At 35.6% G+C, this 17,674-nt stretch overlaps 1 protein-coding gene across 4 annotated transcripts in view; it reads left to right on the forward strand.

The window, feature by feature from the left end:
- The first annotated feature begins 1,057 nt into the window (after positions 1 to 1,057).
- The window catches only part of LOC130034217 (melanoma antigen preferentially expressed in tumors-like), a 30,040-nt gene continuing 13,423 nt past the window's right edge, over positions 1,058 to 17,674 (forward strand). For 2 of the 4 annotated variants that reach the window (XM_056125782.1, XM_056125784.1), the window contains exons 1-2: positions 2,250 to 2,367; positions 9,441 to 9,566. The gene's annotated coding sequence lies outside the window, so the exon portion shown is untranslated. Of the gene's footprint in view, positions 1,231 to 2,249; positions 2,368 to 7,562; positions 7,638 to 9,440; positions 9,567 to 17,674 lie in introns of those variants that run through there. The other 2 variants (XM_056125783.1, XM_056125785.1) reach the window with 2 other exon arrangements.

A 17,674-nucleotide genomic window follows, 5' to 3' on the forward strand; every position in this document is an offset into this window, starting at 1 on the left:
ACGTTACTGGTGCCCGCTCGAGAAAAATCAATGAACAATGGGAGGACAGTACAGTACAGTGCTTTTCTGTTTTGTGTAAAGAAATCATTTATTTTCATGATTATATGATCCAAAAATCTCTGAAAATGGGCTGGAGCTATAGTACAGCGGTAGGGCCTTTGCCTTGTGTGCAGCTGGCCCAGCTGAGGCGGGTTTGATTCCTCCACCCCTCTCAGAGAGCCCGGCAAGCTACCGAGAGTATCTCCCCCGTGCAGCAAGGCCTGGCAAGCTACCTGTGATGTATTCGATATGCCAAACACATTAACAACAAATCTCACAATGGGGACGTTACTGGGCCTGCTCAAGCAGCTTGATGAACGATGGGAGGACAGTGATCTTATTTTGACGTTTCTTCCCTGAAATCCTTGCACACACTTTTCAAGTCCTCTGTTTGTTACTTTAAGACTTACTTTATTCCAAGTTATCCTGGCTATATTTTTATATCAATTATAATCAATCCCCTCATTATCTTATTTCCTTGGTATCTTTTGCAGCTTTTTCTGTTCTGTCTTTGTCCAGCACAAAACCTTAGTGATGAGATTGTGACAGATTGTGTGCTGGGATTTCATGAGTTTCCTCTTCTAACTCACAACTACTTTGAAGTTTTGGAATTCTGTGCATTAAGATTGTGATTAGCATACAACTTTTGTGTAGATTTTCATTTTCCTTCTTGTTAGTTTTTATCTTTGGGGGTAGAGATACTGGAAAGAAGAGAGCTAAGTGCTCAAGACTGTTGTTGGTTAATATCAAATCACTTTGGTTCTTGAAGTTTTTTTATATATTACACAAACACACCTATATATTTATCTATATGAATATTTATATATGTGATGTGTACACATATATACTTAGAAACATAGGTACATGTCTATTTTCATTCTTTGCCTCTACTAGAGGTCTCTTGATGTGACTTTCTGAGTCACGAACATTTTTTCAAAGAAATTTGTATTTCTAGCTAATCTTAGAGACAAACAGGACTCTATATGTCTTCTTAGGATTTTTAAATATTCCTGAAGTAGGTTTATGAAGATGGATCAGATGCCCATACCCACACAGTTGGAGTTTGCTGCAAAGATTCTGCTGAGTAATGAGCCAGCTGCTACCCTCACCCCGAAAGAACTCCCTAAATACCTCTTCATTCCATTGTTTACTGCTGCCTTCTTGGGAAGACAGAAGATAACAAAGTCAATGGTGAGAGTTTGACCCTTTCATTGATTACACATCAGGACACTGAATATCCAAGAATTACCTAGGAAATCTTGGAAGCCATGGTAAATGGTTTTTAGTTCCTCCCTGCCCGTGTCTCTTCTTCGTGGTAAGACAAAATCAGTAGAGAGATAGTGAGTCAGCAGGAAAGCTTGGTGAATTCTGGATCAGAGGAATACCAGGTCTGATATTCCTCAAACTGGTGATGCATGTTTAGGTCTCTGTGAATCTACTGGTCCAACATTTGGCCTTACCTTAAGTCCACCAAAGTCTTACAGGTTCAGGTAATAAACATAGCTGATTGAGTTTACTATAGATGGATTTACTTTCTGAACGTGTTTGCTTAGGAGGGCATTGGCATCTGAGACTGGGGAGAATTATAGGTGAAGAAATTGTGGCTAAAAGAATGAGAGATACTACATTTGTATGGAAAGAACTTGTATGTGAAATACATGTGGAGTGAAAGCCATGAACGAATGTTTCTGTCCTAGCCCCACATCATTGATCTTTCTGGGTTATAATAAAATATACTACATTTTACATGTTCTGTTTCCTTTTCTCCCTTACAGGGGCCCCAAACAGAAGAACTTGGATTTAAGGAAAACCTAGAACGGTGGAATAACATGCTCTTACAGAGCCAAATACCCTTTCTATTTTTACTCTTGTGTTTATCCTCAGTACTCTATCCTTAAAGTAGAAGTCCATCTTGGGTTTAGGTACCTTAAAATGGTTGCTTCCAAGTCTGAGCCTGTGTCAGTCTAGAAACCCATGTTGAAAGTAAAGCAATTTACTTCTTTTTCTGAGAAAAAGATTGAGCTAGAACTTTGAGAACTTGAAACTCTGCTGCAGAAATTTGTGAATTGATAACATGTCTGCTCACAAAAGTAGCCTGGAGAACCTGAATATGGTGTGTACTTGTGACCTGGTAGTGAATTGGACTCACATAAGAAAATTTGCTTTCCTTTTGCTCCATTGATAGCCTTAGCCTCGCTAACATACCCTTTTAGTTTTGTGAGGAAGAAACTTCAAAACTTCTTTCTTGGCTTGAGAAACTGGACAGACATCAGGACAGGCAATCAGGTTGTCGTTCTGCCTTTCAGATCAAGTGCACAAATTGCTCAGGTGAAGGGGTGGAGATAAGAAAGATCCCATGTTTAAATATTAATAAGTTTCTGTTTTCCCTTCTATTCAGTTTGGTTATTGCTGAGAGTTCAAAACTTGTAGGTCTAGAGAGAAGTACCTTGTGATGAGGAGAATAACAGAGTTAGAAAATGAAACTATTCATTCATTTGTTCTACTAGGCAGTGAACCATATACAGAGACTATAAATGTGCAGGTATATTGGAGGAAAAATTTCAATTCTTGTTCTTTTTGAGATTAGAGAAGGAACATTAGCATTCAAATGTAGACTTTTTCTTTCTCTTGGATTTAAAATTTTATTAAATTTTTGTTTTATTTCTAAAAACAATTTAAATTGAGGTCTGTGGTTTACAATACTGTTAATGATGGTTTCTCATGCACATATTCCAACACCATATTCTTCCCCAGTGTACCCACCTCTTTCTCCCAAGGACATCAACACCCTTCCCTCTCAATCATTCACTCCCAACTCACTCCTGTGAATCAGTTCTCCCATTATGTTGCCTTTGGATCTTTGTTACTACCTTGCTGTGTATCTTTAAATCCAACATTGAAAGAGATGATTCTGTATCCTCTCCTATCTTTCTGACTGACTTTATTCATCATGGTATTCTCTAATAGATTGAGGCATTTTAATGCCATAGCAATGGGCTGGAGCGATAGCACAGCGGGTAGGGCGTCTGCCTTGCACGCAGCCAACATGGCCGGCCCGAGTTCGATTCCTCCGCCCCTCTCGGAGAGCCCGGCAAGCTACCGAGAGTATTCGATATGCCAGACACAGTAACAACAAAGTCTCCAGTGGAGACGTTACTGGGCCCGCTTGAGCAAATCGATGATCAACGGGAGGGCCTTTACTTACTTACTTACTTACTTAGCAATGATATACATCTCCATGTACTGGTCAAAATAGTTAACCCTGCCAGATTATTTTACTCTTTTAGTTTCCCCAAGTCTTAGATCCTGAATAGAGACCTTGTCACCTAGGGAATAATAAAAGGGACCTTCTGTTGACGCTTTCTTAGAATGATTTTTACCAAATAAGTCAGGAGGATCCACTACTGACTATGTTGTGCATAATTTTTTACTCCTTTTTTGCATAACCCAGTATAATAATTAGTATTGTATACTTTTTAAAGATGAAGATTCCAAATCTCAGGTTGGAGAAATAACTGTCCCAGGGTCTTATATCTGTATAAGTTCTAGATCCAAAAGCCCTTGTGGATAAACTTACTGTTGAAATTTATGCACAAATTACTGAGCTCTAATTCAGGACTCACTGAATTAGGTCCAATCTCTCCCTCTTCTGGAATAATATTTACTTAATCCCGTACAGAGTCCTGCAACCTTAGTTTGGTACACTGATTTTTGTCTTTCTGTGATCTTTCATTACTGTTATTTTTGCCACACCCAGCAGGACTTATTCCTGGCTCTATGCTCAGGGATCATTCCTGGTAGGGCTGGGGGAACCATATGGCGTGCCAGGGATCAAACCCAGATCAGCCACAAACAAGGTAAGAGTGAGCCTAATCCACTGTACTATCTATCTTTCCTGCCCCAGCAACAGCACTTTTTTGGTTTCATGTAACACATGGCTGTGCTCAGGATATACTCCTGGCCCAGGCTCAAGGAACCATATCTGGTACCATGGATCAAACCTGGGTCAGTTGTATGCAAGACAAGAACCCTACCTGCTGAAATATTTCTCTGGTCCCTTCTATGACCTTTCTACATGAGATGTCACTGTCCTATCACAGAGCTCTTAGGAAACCCACATAAAGCAGCTGAATCTGAGTAACAACCAAAAATTCTGGGAAGTCTATGATTCTTTCTTGAGTCTACTGTAGAGGGTCTTAGACCCCCTGAAGTACCTGGAGATTATCAACTTCTTAATAATTGATTCTGCTTTCTCTGCAATTCCCCAAGCCCTGAGACATTGTATTACAAAGATATAGTGATTAAAACTTCATAGTACTAAAAAAACGATAGATGCTCTGATCAGTGGTTGAGAACCCAATACCCTAACAAAACACCCTTATATATGGGACAGAGAACAAAATAAATTAGGGTGAAAAGAAGAGAATGGGAAGTAATGGGTGGACATGCATCAAGGTTTTAGTTATACAAGTGTTATGGGTAAGTGGTATAGGCATATATCCAAAACACAGAGTAAACAAAACTGAAAACCTGAGATCTAAATTGAAACCACTGAAACTTTGTAGTGTGGTTATCAAGTTGACAGGCAGAGATGGGGTGAGATTTAGGGTGGGGAGGAAACATGAAACACATATGATGGAGGGAAGTTGACACTGTTGGTGTGATTGGTGTTGAAATCTTATATGCCTAAAACTCAACTGTCAATAACTTTCTCAAAGTTATTTAATAAAAATTAAATTAACACATATAAAATAAAATTGGAGCAGAAATTTAAAAATAGAATATGACAATACAAAATATCAGTGAAATAAAGAGATTGTTCTTTGAATAAATAATGTTGAATTATTCTTAACTAGTCTTAAGAAGTAAAAGAGAGAAATCAGAAATTAAAGTGGAGTAGTCACAACACATACTACAGAAAAACAAAGGGTTACAAGAAACTATTATGAGCAATTTTATGTACCTATACTGGGGAACTAAGGAGAATTATTAGAAACACACATCCTTCAAGGAATGAATTAGGGGGAAATATTGAACCTGAACAGGAAAATTTCAAGACAGTTATGAAGAGGTAATATAGAAATAATAATCAAAAGGATCCCTGCCAGCAAAAACAGACTCGGGTAGTTTTCTAGTGGTTTCTATCAAACCTTCAAAGGTGATTTATTACCAAAATTATGACGCTCTTCAAAAATACTGAAGAAATAAAAATTCTTCTAATTTCTATGAGGTGAACATTATCTTGAACAGAGAATTCTCCCAGTTTTTATGAGGTCAACATTATCTTGAACAAACAGTGACTAATTTTTATTTACTGGAAAAATTAGAAAAACTATCCCAGTTGAATTACTTAGTAAAATTATAGGTATTCAAATTCAACAATTCAGAAGCGGTATCATATATTGATGCAACTAAGTCCAGGGATGAAATGGTAGTTCAACATATGCAAGTTAATTAATTAATCTTAATTAAGTTAATTAATTGATCTTTTATCAGAAAAGAAAGATCAAAATCACATGTATTATCCATATCAAAAGATTCATTTATGATTAAAACAAACAACATGAGCATAAGAGTAACATACCTCAAAATAGTAAAGTCCATATTCAACAAACCCTTAGTGAATATCATACTGTATGGTGAAAATTGAAAATATTTCCTTTCCTGTAAGATCAGGCACAAGACAAGTATATTCACTCTCATCACCATCATTCAATACAGTTTTGCAAGTTATAATTACAGAAATTATATAATAAAAATAAATCAAACTTGAAAATATAAATTTAAGTATTAGGTCAGAATGATAGTACAGTCAGTAGGGTGCTTGCCTTGCATGTACGTGACCTGAGTTTGATCTTATGCAACATATGTGACCCCAAGACCAGTTAGGAGACAGTCCTGAGGGCAGAGCCAGGAATAAGCCCTGAGCACTGAGATGTGTGGCTCAATCACCAACAAAATAAAAGAAGTTAAGTATCACCTTAAAAGCACAAGACATAGCTAGTGAATTCAATAATGTTACAGTATACAAATCAAAATACGTACATCTATTACATTTCTTTACACCAACAATGGGTTGGAGAAAGAGAAATTAAGAAAGAAATCCTATTTACAATTGCTTCTGGAAAAGGATAAAATATGTGGGTGTAAGCCTAACAAAGGTGGTCAAAGGCTTACATACTGAAAAATATAATACACTGTGAAAAAATATAATAAAAGATGATAAAAATGAAAAGACAACATGTACCGATAGATTATAAGAATACATATGTTTAAAATGATCATCTTAACTATAGCAGTTTATAGATTCAACACTATCCCTATCAAGATATCAATGATACTGTTTTCAGGGAAATGAATCAAACTTCTAAAATTTGTATGTAACTACAAAGATCCCGAATATCCAAAGTAATTCTGGGAGACTAGAAGAAAAATGGAGGCGTAAAGCTCCTAGACTGAGACATTGTGATATTATAACCAAACCAGTAACACAGGCCAGTAGAATAGAAAGTCCGGAAATTCATTCATTTATGAATATCTGATATATCACAAGAAGTCCAAACCATTAACCATAAGGGAAAATATCTTCTTCAACAAATTGTGCTGGGAATCTGGATTATACCATAAAAAATAAAGAAAGTTGGTCACTACTAGTACAGATGCATTAAATATATAGGTATTAGGACCAGAGTGATAACTCAATGGGCTGAGCTCATGCTTTGCTTGTGAAAGTCGCAGGTTTGAAACCCAGTATGACATGGTCCCCCAAAGACTAGTGGAAGCAACCTCAAATAAAGAGCATGGAGTAGCCGCTGAGCACTGCTGGGTGTGTGCCCCCAGCCTCCAAATAAACATATAATTAGATATTAGACTAGAAGCCATAAAATGTGTAAAAATATATAGGTTATACATTCCAGGGTCTCAACATTAGAGATATATTTGAAGTTTCAACTCTACTTCCAAGGCGAACAAAATATAAACTAAAGAATTGGGAGTCACACTCACATCCCTCAGCCTCCACCATGTAAATAAATGGCCTAGGTTCATAGCGTTGTGATAATTTCTCAAGAGACACAGTAAAATGATAAAATTCACAGGTACACTATTGTAGGGCTAAAAACAATGGGTCCCCCTTGGGAAGGGGGTGGGCAAAGTTCTCACCCTGTTAAAGTTCTAGAAGCTGCATCCACAGCCTTTGCTATGTATACAGACCAGCTTCACTGACTCACAACTAATCTCGGAAGAGAGGCCAAGCTGTTAAAATAGCAAGGTGCAGCCAATCTGTAATCTTACTTGTTATCCTCCCTCTCACCCAAATGAACTCCTGGGGTTGCTGTTCCTGAGTGAAGACCAGGATATTGGTCCCACCTCCCAGTACAAAGCTGATTGGTAGAACCCTATCACTGCATCTAAGATGAGCCAATCACAGTGCTGTTCTGGTTTGTTTAACTACGGAGAAGTAATCATTAGGACGTTGGGCATTAGGCAATGAACAAGACCTAGATTTTGTTTGTCTGCGTCCTGAGATAAATGAAGAAGAGTCCATGACAAGATTTTCGATGGATTACCGCGTATTACAAAATTCTTTTTCCAATTAGGTAAATTATAAGTGTCCTTTTTCTAAATCGTATTGGAATAAATAACTCAGGGTCAAAGTTTAGAGAGTAAGAAAAAAATTTGCATTGACAGCATTGTTAGATTGTAAAACACGATGACTATATTTTAGTCACCAATATTAAAAAATAAAATTGTTTTTATGTATGACTATTTTAAAATAAAAATAAAATTTATATGTATAAAATAGAAAAATAAAAACATAACAAACATAAAAATAATGTAAGTTTGAAAACCTACTAGGGAAATAGAAAAATTTAAACAGAAAAACAATCAGGCAAATTTGCTCAAGAGTCACTTCCATTTAACCCTTCATGTATTACCTTATCCGTAAGTGAGATTCTCTTCAATTGTATGGTTAAACCTTAAAGCTCTCATTAAACCTCTCAAACAGCCTCTGTAAAGAGTATCTAGTTTCTCTTTGCATTTTAATTTGAAGTCATTTTAATATCCCATGATTAAAATGGCAAACTGAATTATATATTACATGCATATATACATTTTTCTGTTGTATTCAATTTCTTTTGTGTTTAATTGCTTTTCTGATATTAAGAGCAGAGCAGATACACATTAAAATATGTTTCAGAGATAACTGTATTTTGATTTCCTATGGTAGGCTAACTGCAGCATTTTCAATTCATTTTTAGTTTTTAAAATAAAATTTTATGGATTTACTATAGATTTCGACTACTGTAGAAATTTTTGCAGTGTAGCTTCACAACTGTATCTCTGTATATGTCTTACCACAACCACCGTTAAAGTTGTAGTTCCAGAAATACTGTCAGATTGACATCTTCTACCTATTTTTACAAACCCTCTTTGTTTAAAAAAACATAAAAAATTACTTTTAGTCTGGATAATATGGTTAATTCATTTGTAGTGGATGTGATATGACATTTATCCATCTTGGTATCCATTCTCATTGTTACTATATTTAAATTGGATAAACTGATGTTCACTTGGATAAATTTCACTTTAACCACTGGTTTTGTCTTTTTGGAAAAGAAGTATGATGATAAGAATTTATCTTCTGCTTGAATATTTTTCTATTCTATATATTTTTTTGTTTTGGGGTGTCATACTGGGAGTAGTGGTGGGACCATATAGTAAGGGAAATGAAACTGGGTTGGCAGCATGCCAGACAAGTGCCTTAAATCCTGTACTCTCTAGCCCATGTTTTATCATGTAAAATTCTTAAATATTTTGGGGGCCAGTGAGATAATATAGGCAACAGTGCACTGGCTTTGCACAGGATAATTCAAATTCATTTTCCAGAAGTTCCAAGGGTAATCCCTGAGAAAAGGGCCAAGAGTAATCTGTGATAACAGTTGGGTATAGCCTTAAATCAAATAATGACAGTAAAATGATAATAATTCCACTGCTACCACTAATAAAGCAGTTTTAGATTTGCATTAAAGTTACAGAAAGTAGTACTGAAGTCTTCACCCAGTTTTAGTTAATACCAAATGTTTTTTTAAAAAATTAGATTTTGTTTTATACCTGGCTATGCTCAAAATTTATTCCTGGCTCAAGGATTACTCCTGGAGGCCTTAGAGTACCATACATGGTGCCAGAGAACCAACTAGAGTAGGCTGTATGCAAGGCATATGCCATATCTGCTGTACTATCCTCTGTACCTAATACTGAATTTTTACATTATTTATAACCATAGAAAGTTAATCAAAAGTATGCAATTAAGTACATGCAATACTAGTAAGTAATCTATAGACTTTTAAAGTGTTTGAATTTTCAAAAGCTGTCAACCTATGTTATTTTCTCGATTCCAGAATCTCAATCAGGATACTGCATTACATTTGAACCAACATTTCTCAGTAGTCTTCTAGACTCCTATAGTTCCTCCAGCTCTCAGTGTCACCACAACCCTGATTGCCACCATTGAAGACACTGGTCAGGTATTTTTATAGACTTTCAATTTGGGTTATTGGTGTTATTATGACCAAACTTTGGTATTTTTGGCAAGAGTAGTGGTTTCATCTCCCCAACCCCACTTCATCTCAGTGGTGAAGGAGGGATTTCCTCCCTAGCTTCTGGAGGTGGCTGAATACCTGACACACTATACTGGATGGAAGAACTCCAAACCAGTTTATTATTAACATTTACTCAAAGCCTTGGGTAGTCAGTCCTGTAGAGTCTCACAGGTATTGTAATACTGAAAAAGGCAAACAAGTAGGAACTGGGACTAGGGCAGATTTTTAAAAAATTTTTATTAGTGAAACACCAATGAGGTACAGTTGTAGACTTACAAATTTTTGTGGTTGTGTTTCAGTTATACAATGATCGAATACCCATCCCTCCACCAGTGCTCATTCTCCACCACCAATAATCCCAGTATCCCTCCCATCCCCCATCTCCCCCATCCCACCCTGCCTCTGTGGCAAGGCATTCCCTTTTGTTCTCTCCTTTTGGGTGCTGTGGCAGGGCAGTTTTTATAGTAAAAAGAGGATGAAGTGACATATGGCTCATATATAATTAATTTGTATGAGTTGTTCTGTGGGTTTGCAGGGAACTGAATCCTGATGTTCAGGTATAAGCAAGCACTGTTCCTAAACCCTTATAGGAAATTTTCATTGGCTCGTGGATCTTACTCATGAGAACACAAAAGGGAGGGAACTTGTGCTGAGGCCACTTGAGGCCTCCTGGTTTTCCCCATACATAGAGTCGTATGTATTTTTGGGATTTAACTCTATATTCCCATCCCCAAACACCCTGTCAGGGGCTACCTTACGTCCATATGCTGTATGACTGATTACAGTCATCTTGATAATTTGATTATGGTAGTAAACATTATGTAGCTCAATTGTAGTGATACTATTTTTATTTCATATATAAATATTGCATGGGTATTTTTTAAAACCATGAAGACAACATGTTCCTGTTTCTTATCAGACACACTATTTAGAATCCATCTGGGAATTTTGCCCCAAGAAAAATAAATTATTGCCTAATGGTAATTTTGTATTTTCCTCATTGCCATCATATTTAGTCACTGGAATTCTCCAGAAAATCTGTCTCCTCTTATTTTTCTGTAAATTTTCAAATTTTAAACATTTTTGTCATTAGTGATTCAAATAATTTATTAAAATTATATCATGAATAATTATGCCTTTCTATGAGTTGTGTTCAAACTATAGTACCATTAATTTTTCTTTTGAATTACTGTTACTTGGACATTGAAAGCTCCTTTTGTTTGTTTTGGCGTCCTATATAACTCTCTCTCTTACTAGCACCTTAAGATGTTCACTCACAATCTTCTTTTCTTCTCCACTAGTTCAGTATGTTTAAGGCATTTATTTATAATTTAGATTAGCTTGTTGGTGACTGTGTTTAGGTTTGTGCTTTTTCCACATTCTGGTTTGATTTTGTTTATTAAAATTTGGTATCTTGGGTCCTTATATGGTGATGTGGTGAGATAACTATGCATTAAAACTGTTGTAATGTCAACATCATTGTAAATACACACCTCAACTATAATAATATGAAGAATAGATGTTTAAAAGAAATAAGACAAAATTTTTATACATGTGAAATATCACTGTAATTTAAAGAGTCTAGTTCAACCTCTGACAATTAAAGAGAAGTCAACTCAAGCGTACTGTCACAGATCCATCCCTTTAAACATTTTCTTTCTCTTTTTAAAAAAGTTGCTCATGATGGGGTTTCAGTCGTAGAGTGTTCCAATACCTTTCCCTTCACCAGTGTATATTTCCATGACCAGTGTCCTCAGTTTCCCTCCTGCTACTCCCCACCCCCCGGCCTGCCTCTATGGCAGGAACTTCTTCTTCCTTCTTCCCTCTTCCTTTTCCTCTTCCTCTTCCTCTTCTTCTTCCTCCTCCTCTTCTTCTTCTTCTTCTTCCTCCTCCTCCTCCTCTTCTTCCTCCTCCTCCTCCTCCTCCTCCTCCTCCTCCTCCTCCTCCTTCTTCTTCTTCTTCTTCTTCTTCTTCTTCTTCTTCTTCTTCTTCTTCTTCTTCTTCTTCTTCTTCTTCTTCTTCTTCTTCTTCTCCTTCTCCTTCTCCTTCTCCTTCTCCTTCTTCCTTCTTCCTTCTTCCTTCTCCTTCTTCTCCTTCTTCTCCTTCTTCTCCTTCTTCTCCTTTTTCTCCCTCTTCTTCTTCTCCTCCTCCTCCTCCTCTTTCGCTCTCTTGCTCTCTCCTTTTGGTTTGCATGAAAGATTATCATGTATATCCATTTAAACATTTTAAATTCCTCACTTTTTCCCATGCCTTTCCTATTCTACTGATGATATCCAAACTCTTCAGTTTCTGGTTTAAACTTTATTGCATTTATTTTTTACACAAGAGCAGATAGACATATGATTTATTCTATTTCTATATTTGTTAAATGAAGGGTAATACTGAATTCTACACACAGTCCTTTGCATTTTTCCTTTTTCACTGAACCACACTCCAAGAAATCCCTCCTTATCATTCTGTAGAAAGCTTTTTATTTCTTTTTAAAAATGGCTATGTTGGACAACATTGTGTGGCTGTATCACTCATATTTAATTGCTCAGTAACACATGAATATTTAAGTGGTTTTTCATATTTTGAAATTATTAACAAGGCGGTGATGGATAACCTTGGACATACTACTCTTCTACTGGTGGAAATATCTATAGAATTTATATTCACAGTAATGGGGTTATTGGCTAAAAGTTATGTATAAATGTAGCTTTTTTATGAAGAAGGAGCAAATCCAGTGGTTATTGATGCTTACTCCTGGCTCTATGAATCAAGGATCACTCTTGTGTTGTTGAGGATTGAATTCAGGTTGGCCACGTTTAAGTCAGTATCATAACTCTGTTGGAGTATGCACATGTAGTTTTGTACTTCTAAATTTCTCTCCAGATGGGTTGTAACTGGTTTGTATATCTATTAGCAATGTATGGCTGTTTATCCACAGCCTATTTAAGAAAACATGTTGCACTCCTTTTTAAATATTGTCTGTATGGTAAATAAGAAATAGCATTTCACTGTCATGGATTTGTAAGTTTTCATACATCATGTTTGGGGACTATTTTGAATATATTTCTCTGCATTACCTTTACATACCAATTTTGTATTTGATATGGAATTTTCAACTTTTCATCCTTTATTAATGGAATGTTTTATATTATATTTGGTATATACTGCAAATACTTAACTTTGGTGTTCTAGTTGCCTTATTATTTACTTATGGTACTTTAACCATATATGTTCAATATTTTTTTTGCCTTTTAAACTTTATTTTTTTAGTTTGTTTTAATGTACAAAATTAGAATTTTTTGAAGCCTGTTATCAAACACCCTCTATGTCCTGAGTTTCTATTTTCTGAATTACCAATCCTGTATCTCTAAGACCTCACTTAAGAGCAGTGATAATGATAACACTTTTTGCAGTCAAATTGATTCATATTTTATTTTGTGGCCTTTTGAATGGTCAGAATGTATTTCCCTATACTGAGTTTGAGAGAGTTTTGCCATATTTTCTTAAGAACTTATAATTTACTTTTTAAATCTTTAGATATTTAGCCCATTTGGTGCATTTTTCTCTTTAATTTTTTGAACTGTAAGATTCTTTCATATATGTATATAAACCTCTAAATATCTTAAACGTCTTCAAAGTCCACAAAGGTCTGATACAGCAACTTCATTTTGACTCAAATTTCATGTAGAATTATGTTTGATAATATATAATAGCTGAGACTTTAAATATATATATATAATAGCTGAGACTTTAAAAAATTTAAAGTATTTTCCCCAAATTTTATTTTATAAAAGCACCATTATTTACAATGTTATTCATAGTTGGGTTTTCAATATACAATGTTCCATCATTGATCCCACCATTTGTTTCATCTTCCCTTTACCAGTATTCCCAGTTCCCTCTACTTCCCAATCCCTCATCTTAGTCTGCCATCTTGACATGCACCTTTTTAGTTTAAGTTTGGTTCTCATGATTGCAGTCTAGTCTGCCATCTTGGCATGCACCTTTTTAGTTAGTTTACTGAATTTTATGTCTCATGATTTCAATCTAGCCTGTCATCTTGACATGCACCTTTTTAGTTTGTTAATTTAGGTTTGGGTCTTATGATTTCAGTCTAGTTGATGCTGCAGTTTGGATATTTAGCTCTATCATTCCTTAACACCACTGATATATCTGGACGCTTGCCATCTCTTGCTACTCATATTTCTCTTTTCCTCCCTCACTCCATTCATTGTTTTTCCTTCTCCTTCTTATATTTGGGAATAAGGGTGATATAAGCATGCCTCCTTTAAACCATTGCATTTCCTTATCCAGTTAATATACCACAGATAAGTGAAATCATTTTGTGTGTATCCTTCTTCTGGCTTACTTTGCTTAGCATGATATCTTCCAGTTTCATCCATGTTGCATCAAATTGCATGATTTTATCATTTCTTACTGGTGTATAGTAGTATTTTGTGTATGTATACCACAACTTCATGACCTGTTATTGGACATTTAGATTGATTCAAGTCTTAGCTATTGTACTGAGTGCTACAGTGAATAATGTTTTACTTTTATAAAAGATTTTATTTAAATAGTGGTTCTTTTGAATGAATGTGTTTTGTATCCTGGGGGTAAATGTCCCAAAGTAGAATTTGGAGATTCTATGTAAGCTCAGCTTAAGTATACTGAGAACCATACTTTTTTCCCATAGGGTTTTAATCAAACAGCATTCCCACCAGAAGTGAATGAGAGTTGCTTTTCCACCACATCCCCATCAACACAGATGGTTAACAGTATTTTTGATATGTGGCATTGTCACTGGTATCTATTGTTTTCTTGATCTTGGATTTCACTGATAATAAATGATAAGAAACACTTGTTCATATGTTTGTTGGTCATATGTTGGTCTTCCTCAGAAAAGTGTCTGTTGATTTCCTCACCCCATTTTCCATGAAGTTTATGGACTTTTTGTGTTGTTGATTTTTGAGAGTACATATATTTATATATATATATATATATTTTTTTATGTATCCTGGATATCAACCCTTTATCTGATGAGTTAATAGGAAATATTTTTTCCAATTTACTTAGTTGCCTTTCAGTTTTAGGCTATGTTTCTTCTGCATGTAGAAACTCTTTAAGATGATAGAATCCAATGTTTGTTTTTATTTATGTCACCTTTATCAGTGCTATCGTTTCACTGAAGACACCTTTGATGTACAGACGTTGGAGTATTTGCCCATATTTTCCTTAATGTATTTTATAGATTGTCGTCTGATCTTAAAGCCTTTAATATACTTTGAATTGACTTTTGTTTAAGGTGTAAGATATGCATCCAATTTTTAAATTTTGCATGTGGTTATCCAGTTTTGCCAGCACCTTTTGTTGAAAAGGTTGTCTATTCCATTTGATGCCCTCAGCTCCTTTATCAAATATTGGCTATCTATATGTGGGGGGCTGGAGCGATAGCACAGCGGGTAGGGCGTTCGCCTTACAAGCGGCCAACATGGCTGACCCGAGTTTGATTCCTCCGCCCCTCTCGGAGAGCCCGGCAAGCTACCGAGAGTATTCGATATGCCAGACACAGTAACAACAAAGTCTCCAATGGAGACGTTACTGGGCCCGATCGAGCAAATCGACGATCAACGGGAGGGCCTTTACCTTTACCTTTACCTATATGTGGGGGAGGTATCTGTCCTTGGGTATTCTATTATGATCCATTGGTCAGAGAGTCTATCCTTACTCCTGGTCAGAGAGTCTGTCCTTATTCCAATATCATGTTGCTTTGATTATAATGACTTTATAGTGTAATGTCAAGCTATGTAGGTAATGAGATACCCCCCACATTTTCTTATTTTTAAGTATAGTTTTGGCTATTTGGAGACTTTTATGATTCCATAAAAACTTTATTATGAACTATTCTAAGTCCTTGAAGAATGTCGTCTGAATTTGAATAGGGGTTGCATTGAATATATACAGTAGTTTAGATAGGATAGTCATTTTGATTCTTCCAATCAAAATGCAAGGAATATTTTTCCATTTCCTAAAGTGTTTTTATATTTCTTAAGAGTTTTGAAGTTTTCATGATATAGCTCTCCCACTTCTTTTGTGAAGTTGATTCCTAGGTACTTGATGCTCTTGGGCACTGTTTTGAATGGGATAGAATCTTTCATCTCTTTCTCTTCTGAATCATTATTTTATTATAAGAATGTGACCAAGTTTTGTGTATTGACTATGTAGCCAGTGATTTTGCTGTATTGGTCTACTGTTTCTAAAAGGGATTTTTTTGGTGTGGACTCTTTTGGGTTTTCTATGTATAATATGTCATCCTCAAATAGAACTAATTTGAATTCTTCTGTTCCCACTTGTATCCCTTTGATTTCCTTTTCTTGATTTATTGCTATTGCTAGGATTTCCAATACACTGTTGAATAAGAGTGAAGATAGTGGACATCCTTGCCTTGTACCTGATCTCGGTGGGAATGCTTTAAGTTTTTCACCATTAAGAATAATATTTGCTCTGGGCTTGTTATAGGAAAGCACCTTCCACCCCTATTTTGTTAAGGGCTTTTATTATAAATAAATGTTGAATCTTGTCAAATGATTTCTCTGCATTGATTTATATGATCATAAGATTTTTATCTTTCCTTTTACTGATGTGGTGTATTATATTAATTTGTGTGTGTTGAACCATTCTTGCATCCCTGGGTGAATCCCACTTGATCTTGATGTATTATTTTTTTATATGCTGTTGGATTCTGTTTGCTAATATTTTGTTGAGGATTTCTGCATCAATATTCATCAAGGAGCTTGGTCTGAAGCCTTCTTTTTAAAGAAATGTCTGTCTTCTGTGGGTATTAGAGTAATGAAAATTAAAACAACAATAAGATATCATCTCATATCAATGAAACTGGATATACTTCAAAAAGAACAAAAACAATTAGTGTTGGCATGCATATGACCAAAAACAAAATCTCATCCATTGATGGTGGGAATGGAAATTGCTTTAACCCTTTTAAAAACAATGTGGCACTTCTAAAATACTAAGAATTGGGTCTGAAGAGATAGTACAGTAGATAAGGCACTATCCTGGCTTTGATCCCTGGCATCTCATATGATACCCTGTGCACCGCTAGGAGTACTTCCTAAGCAAGGAGCTAGGAGTAATTATACCTGAATAAATATATCTGAGTATTATAGGATGTTGCTGCAGCTGCCCCACCCCCAATAAATAAATGAAAAGAAATTAAGAACTGAACTTCCATAAAATCCAGAAATTCCATTTCTTGGCATTTATACTAAGGGCCCCAAAACTCTAATCATAAAAAACATTTCTGCTCTTACGTTCATATTGTAGCACTATTCAAAATAGTTAAAATGTGAAAACAACCCATCTCCAAAAAGAGATGACTTGATACATAAATACATATGTATGTTGGTGTGTTGTGTGCATGTGTGTATACACACAGTGGAACACTCTTCTGCTATAAGAGAAGAATAACTAATGCAATTTGCCACTATGTGGCTAGAACTGTAGGATATCAGGCTGAGTGACGTTAACCAGAAGGAGAAGGAAATATTGAAATGATCTATGATATGTGTGGGATATAAAATAAACATAGTATGGGTGTTACAAATGTACCAAAGCAAAATCTGAGCTTACCATGGTAGGGACTGTGAAGAACGAAGGTTTGAGAGGCGGAAACAAAGTTAGAGGGAAATGGATACTTCTGTGGGTGGTGTGGTGTTGGAAAGTTGTAAACATGAGATCCTATCATAGATACTACTATAAATAAAAGTAATTGAAATAAAAATTTAAAAAATGTATGCGTTCAAATAGGTCAAAATATAATCCCAAAGTGCCTGTTTTATTAACACTCTGGTGCATCAGTTCTAGCTTTCTTCCTAGCCGCCTTATCATTAACAGAACCTATCCTGTAATGGCAAAAATGTTTATTCTGTTTTCTTATATTCATCATCTCCTTCTCTCATATTTGTTTGTTCTGTCTTTTTCAAAACACAAAACATTCGTATACTAGTCTTACCTTGTTAGCTACA

This window comes from Sorex fumeus, unplaced genomic scaffold (assembly GCF_029834395.1).
Source record: "Sorex fumeus unplaced genomic scaffold, SorFum_2.1 ptg000058l, whole genome shotgun sequence".
Classification (NCBI taxonomy): domain Eukaryota; kingdom Metazoa; phylum Chordata; class Mammalia; order Eulipotyphla; family Soricidae; genus Sorex; species Sorex fumeus.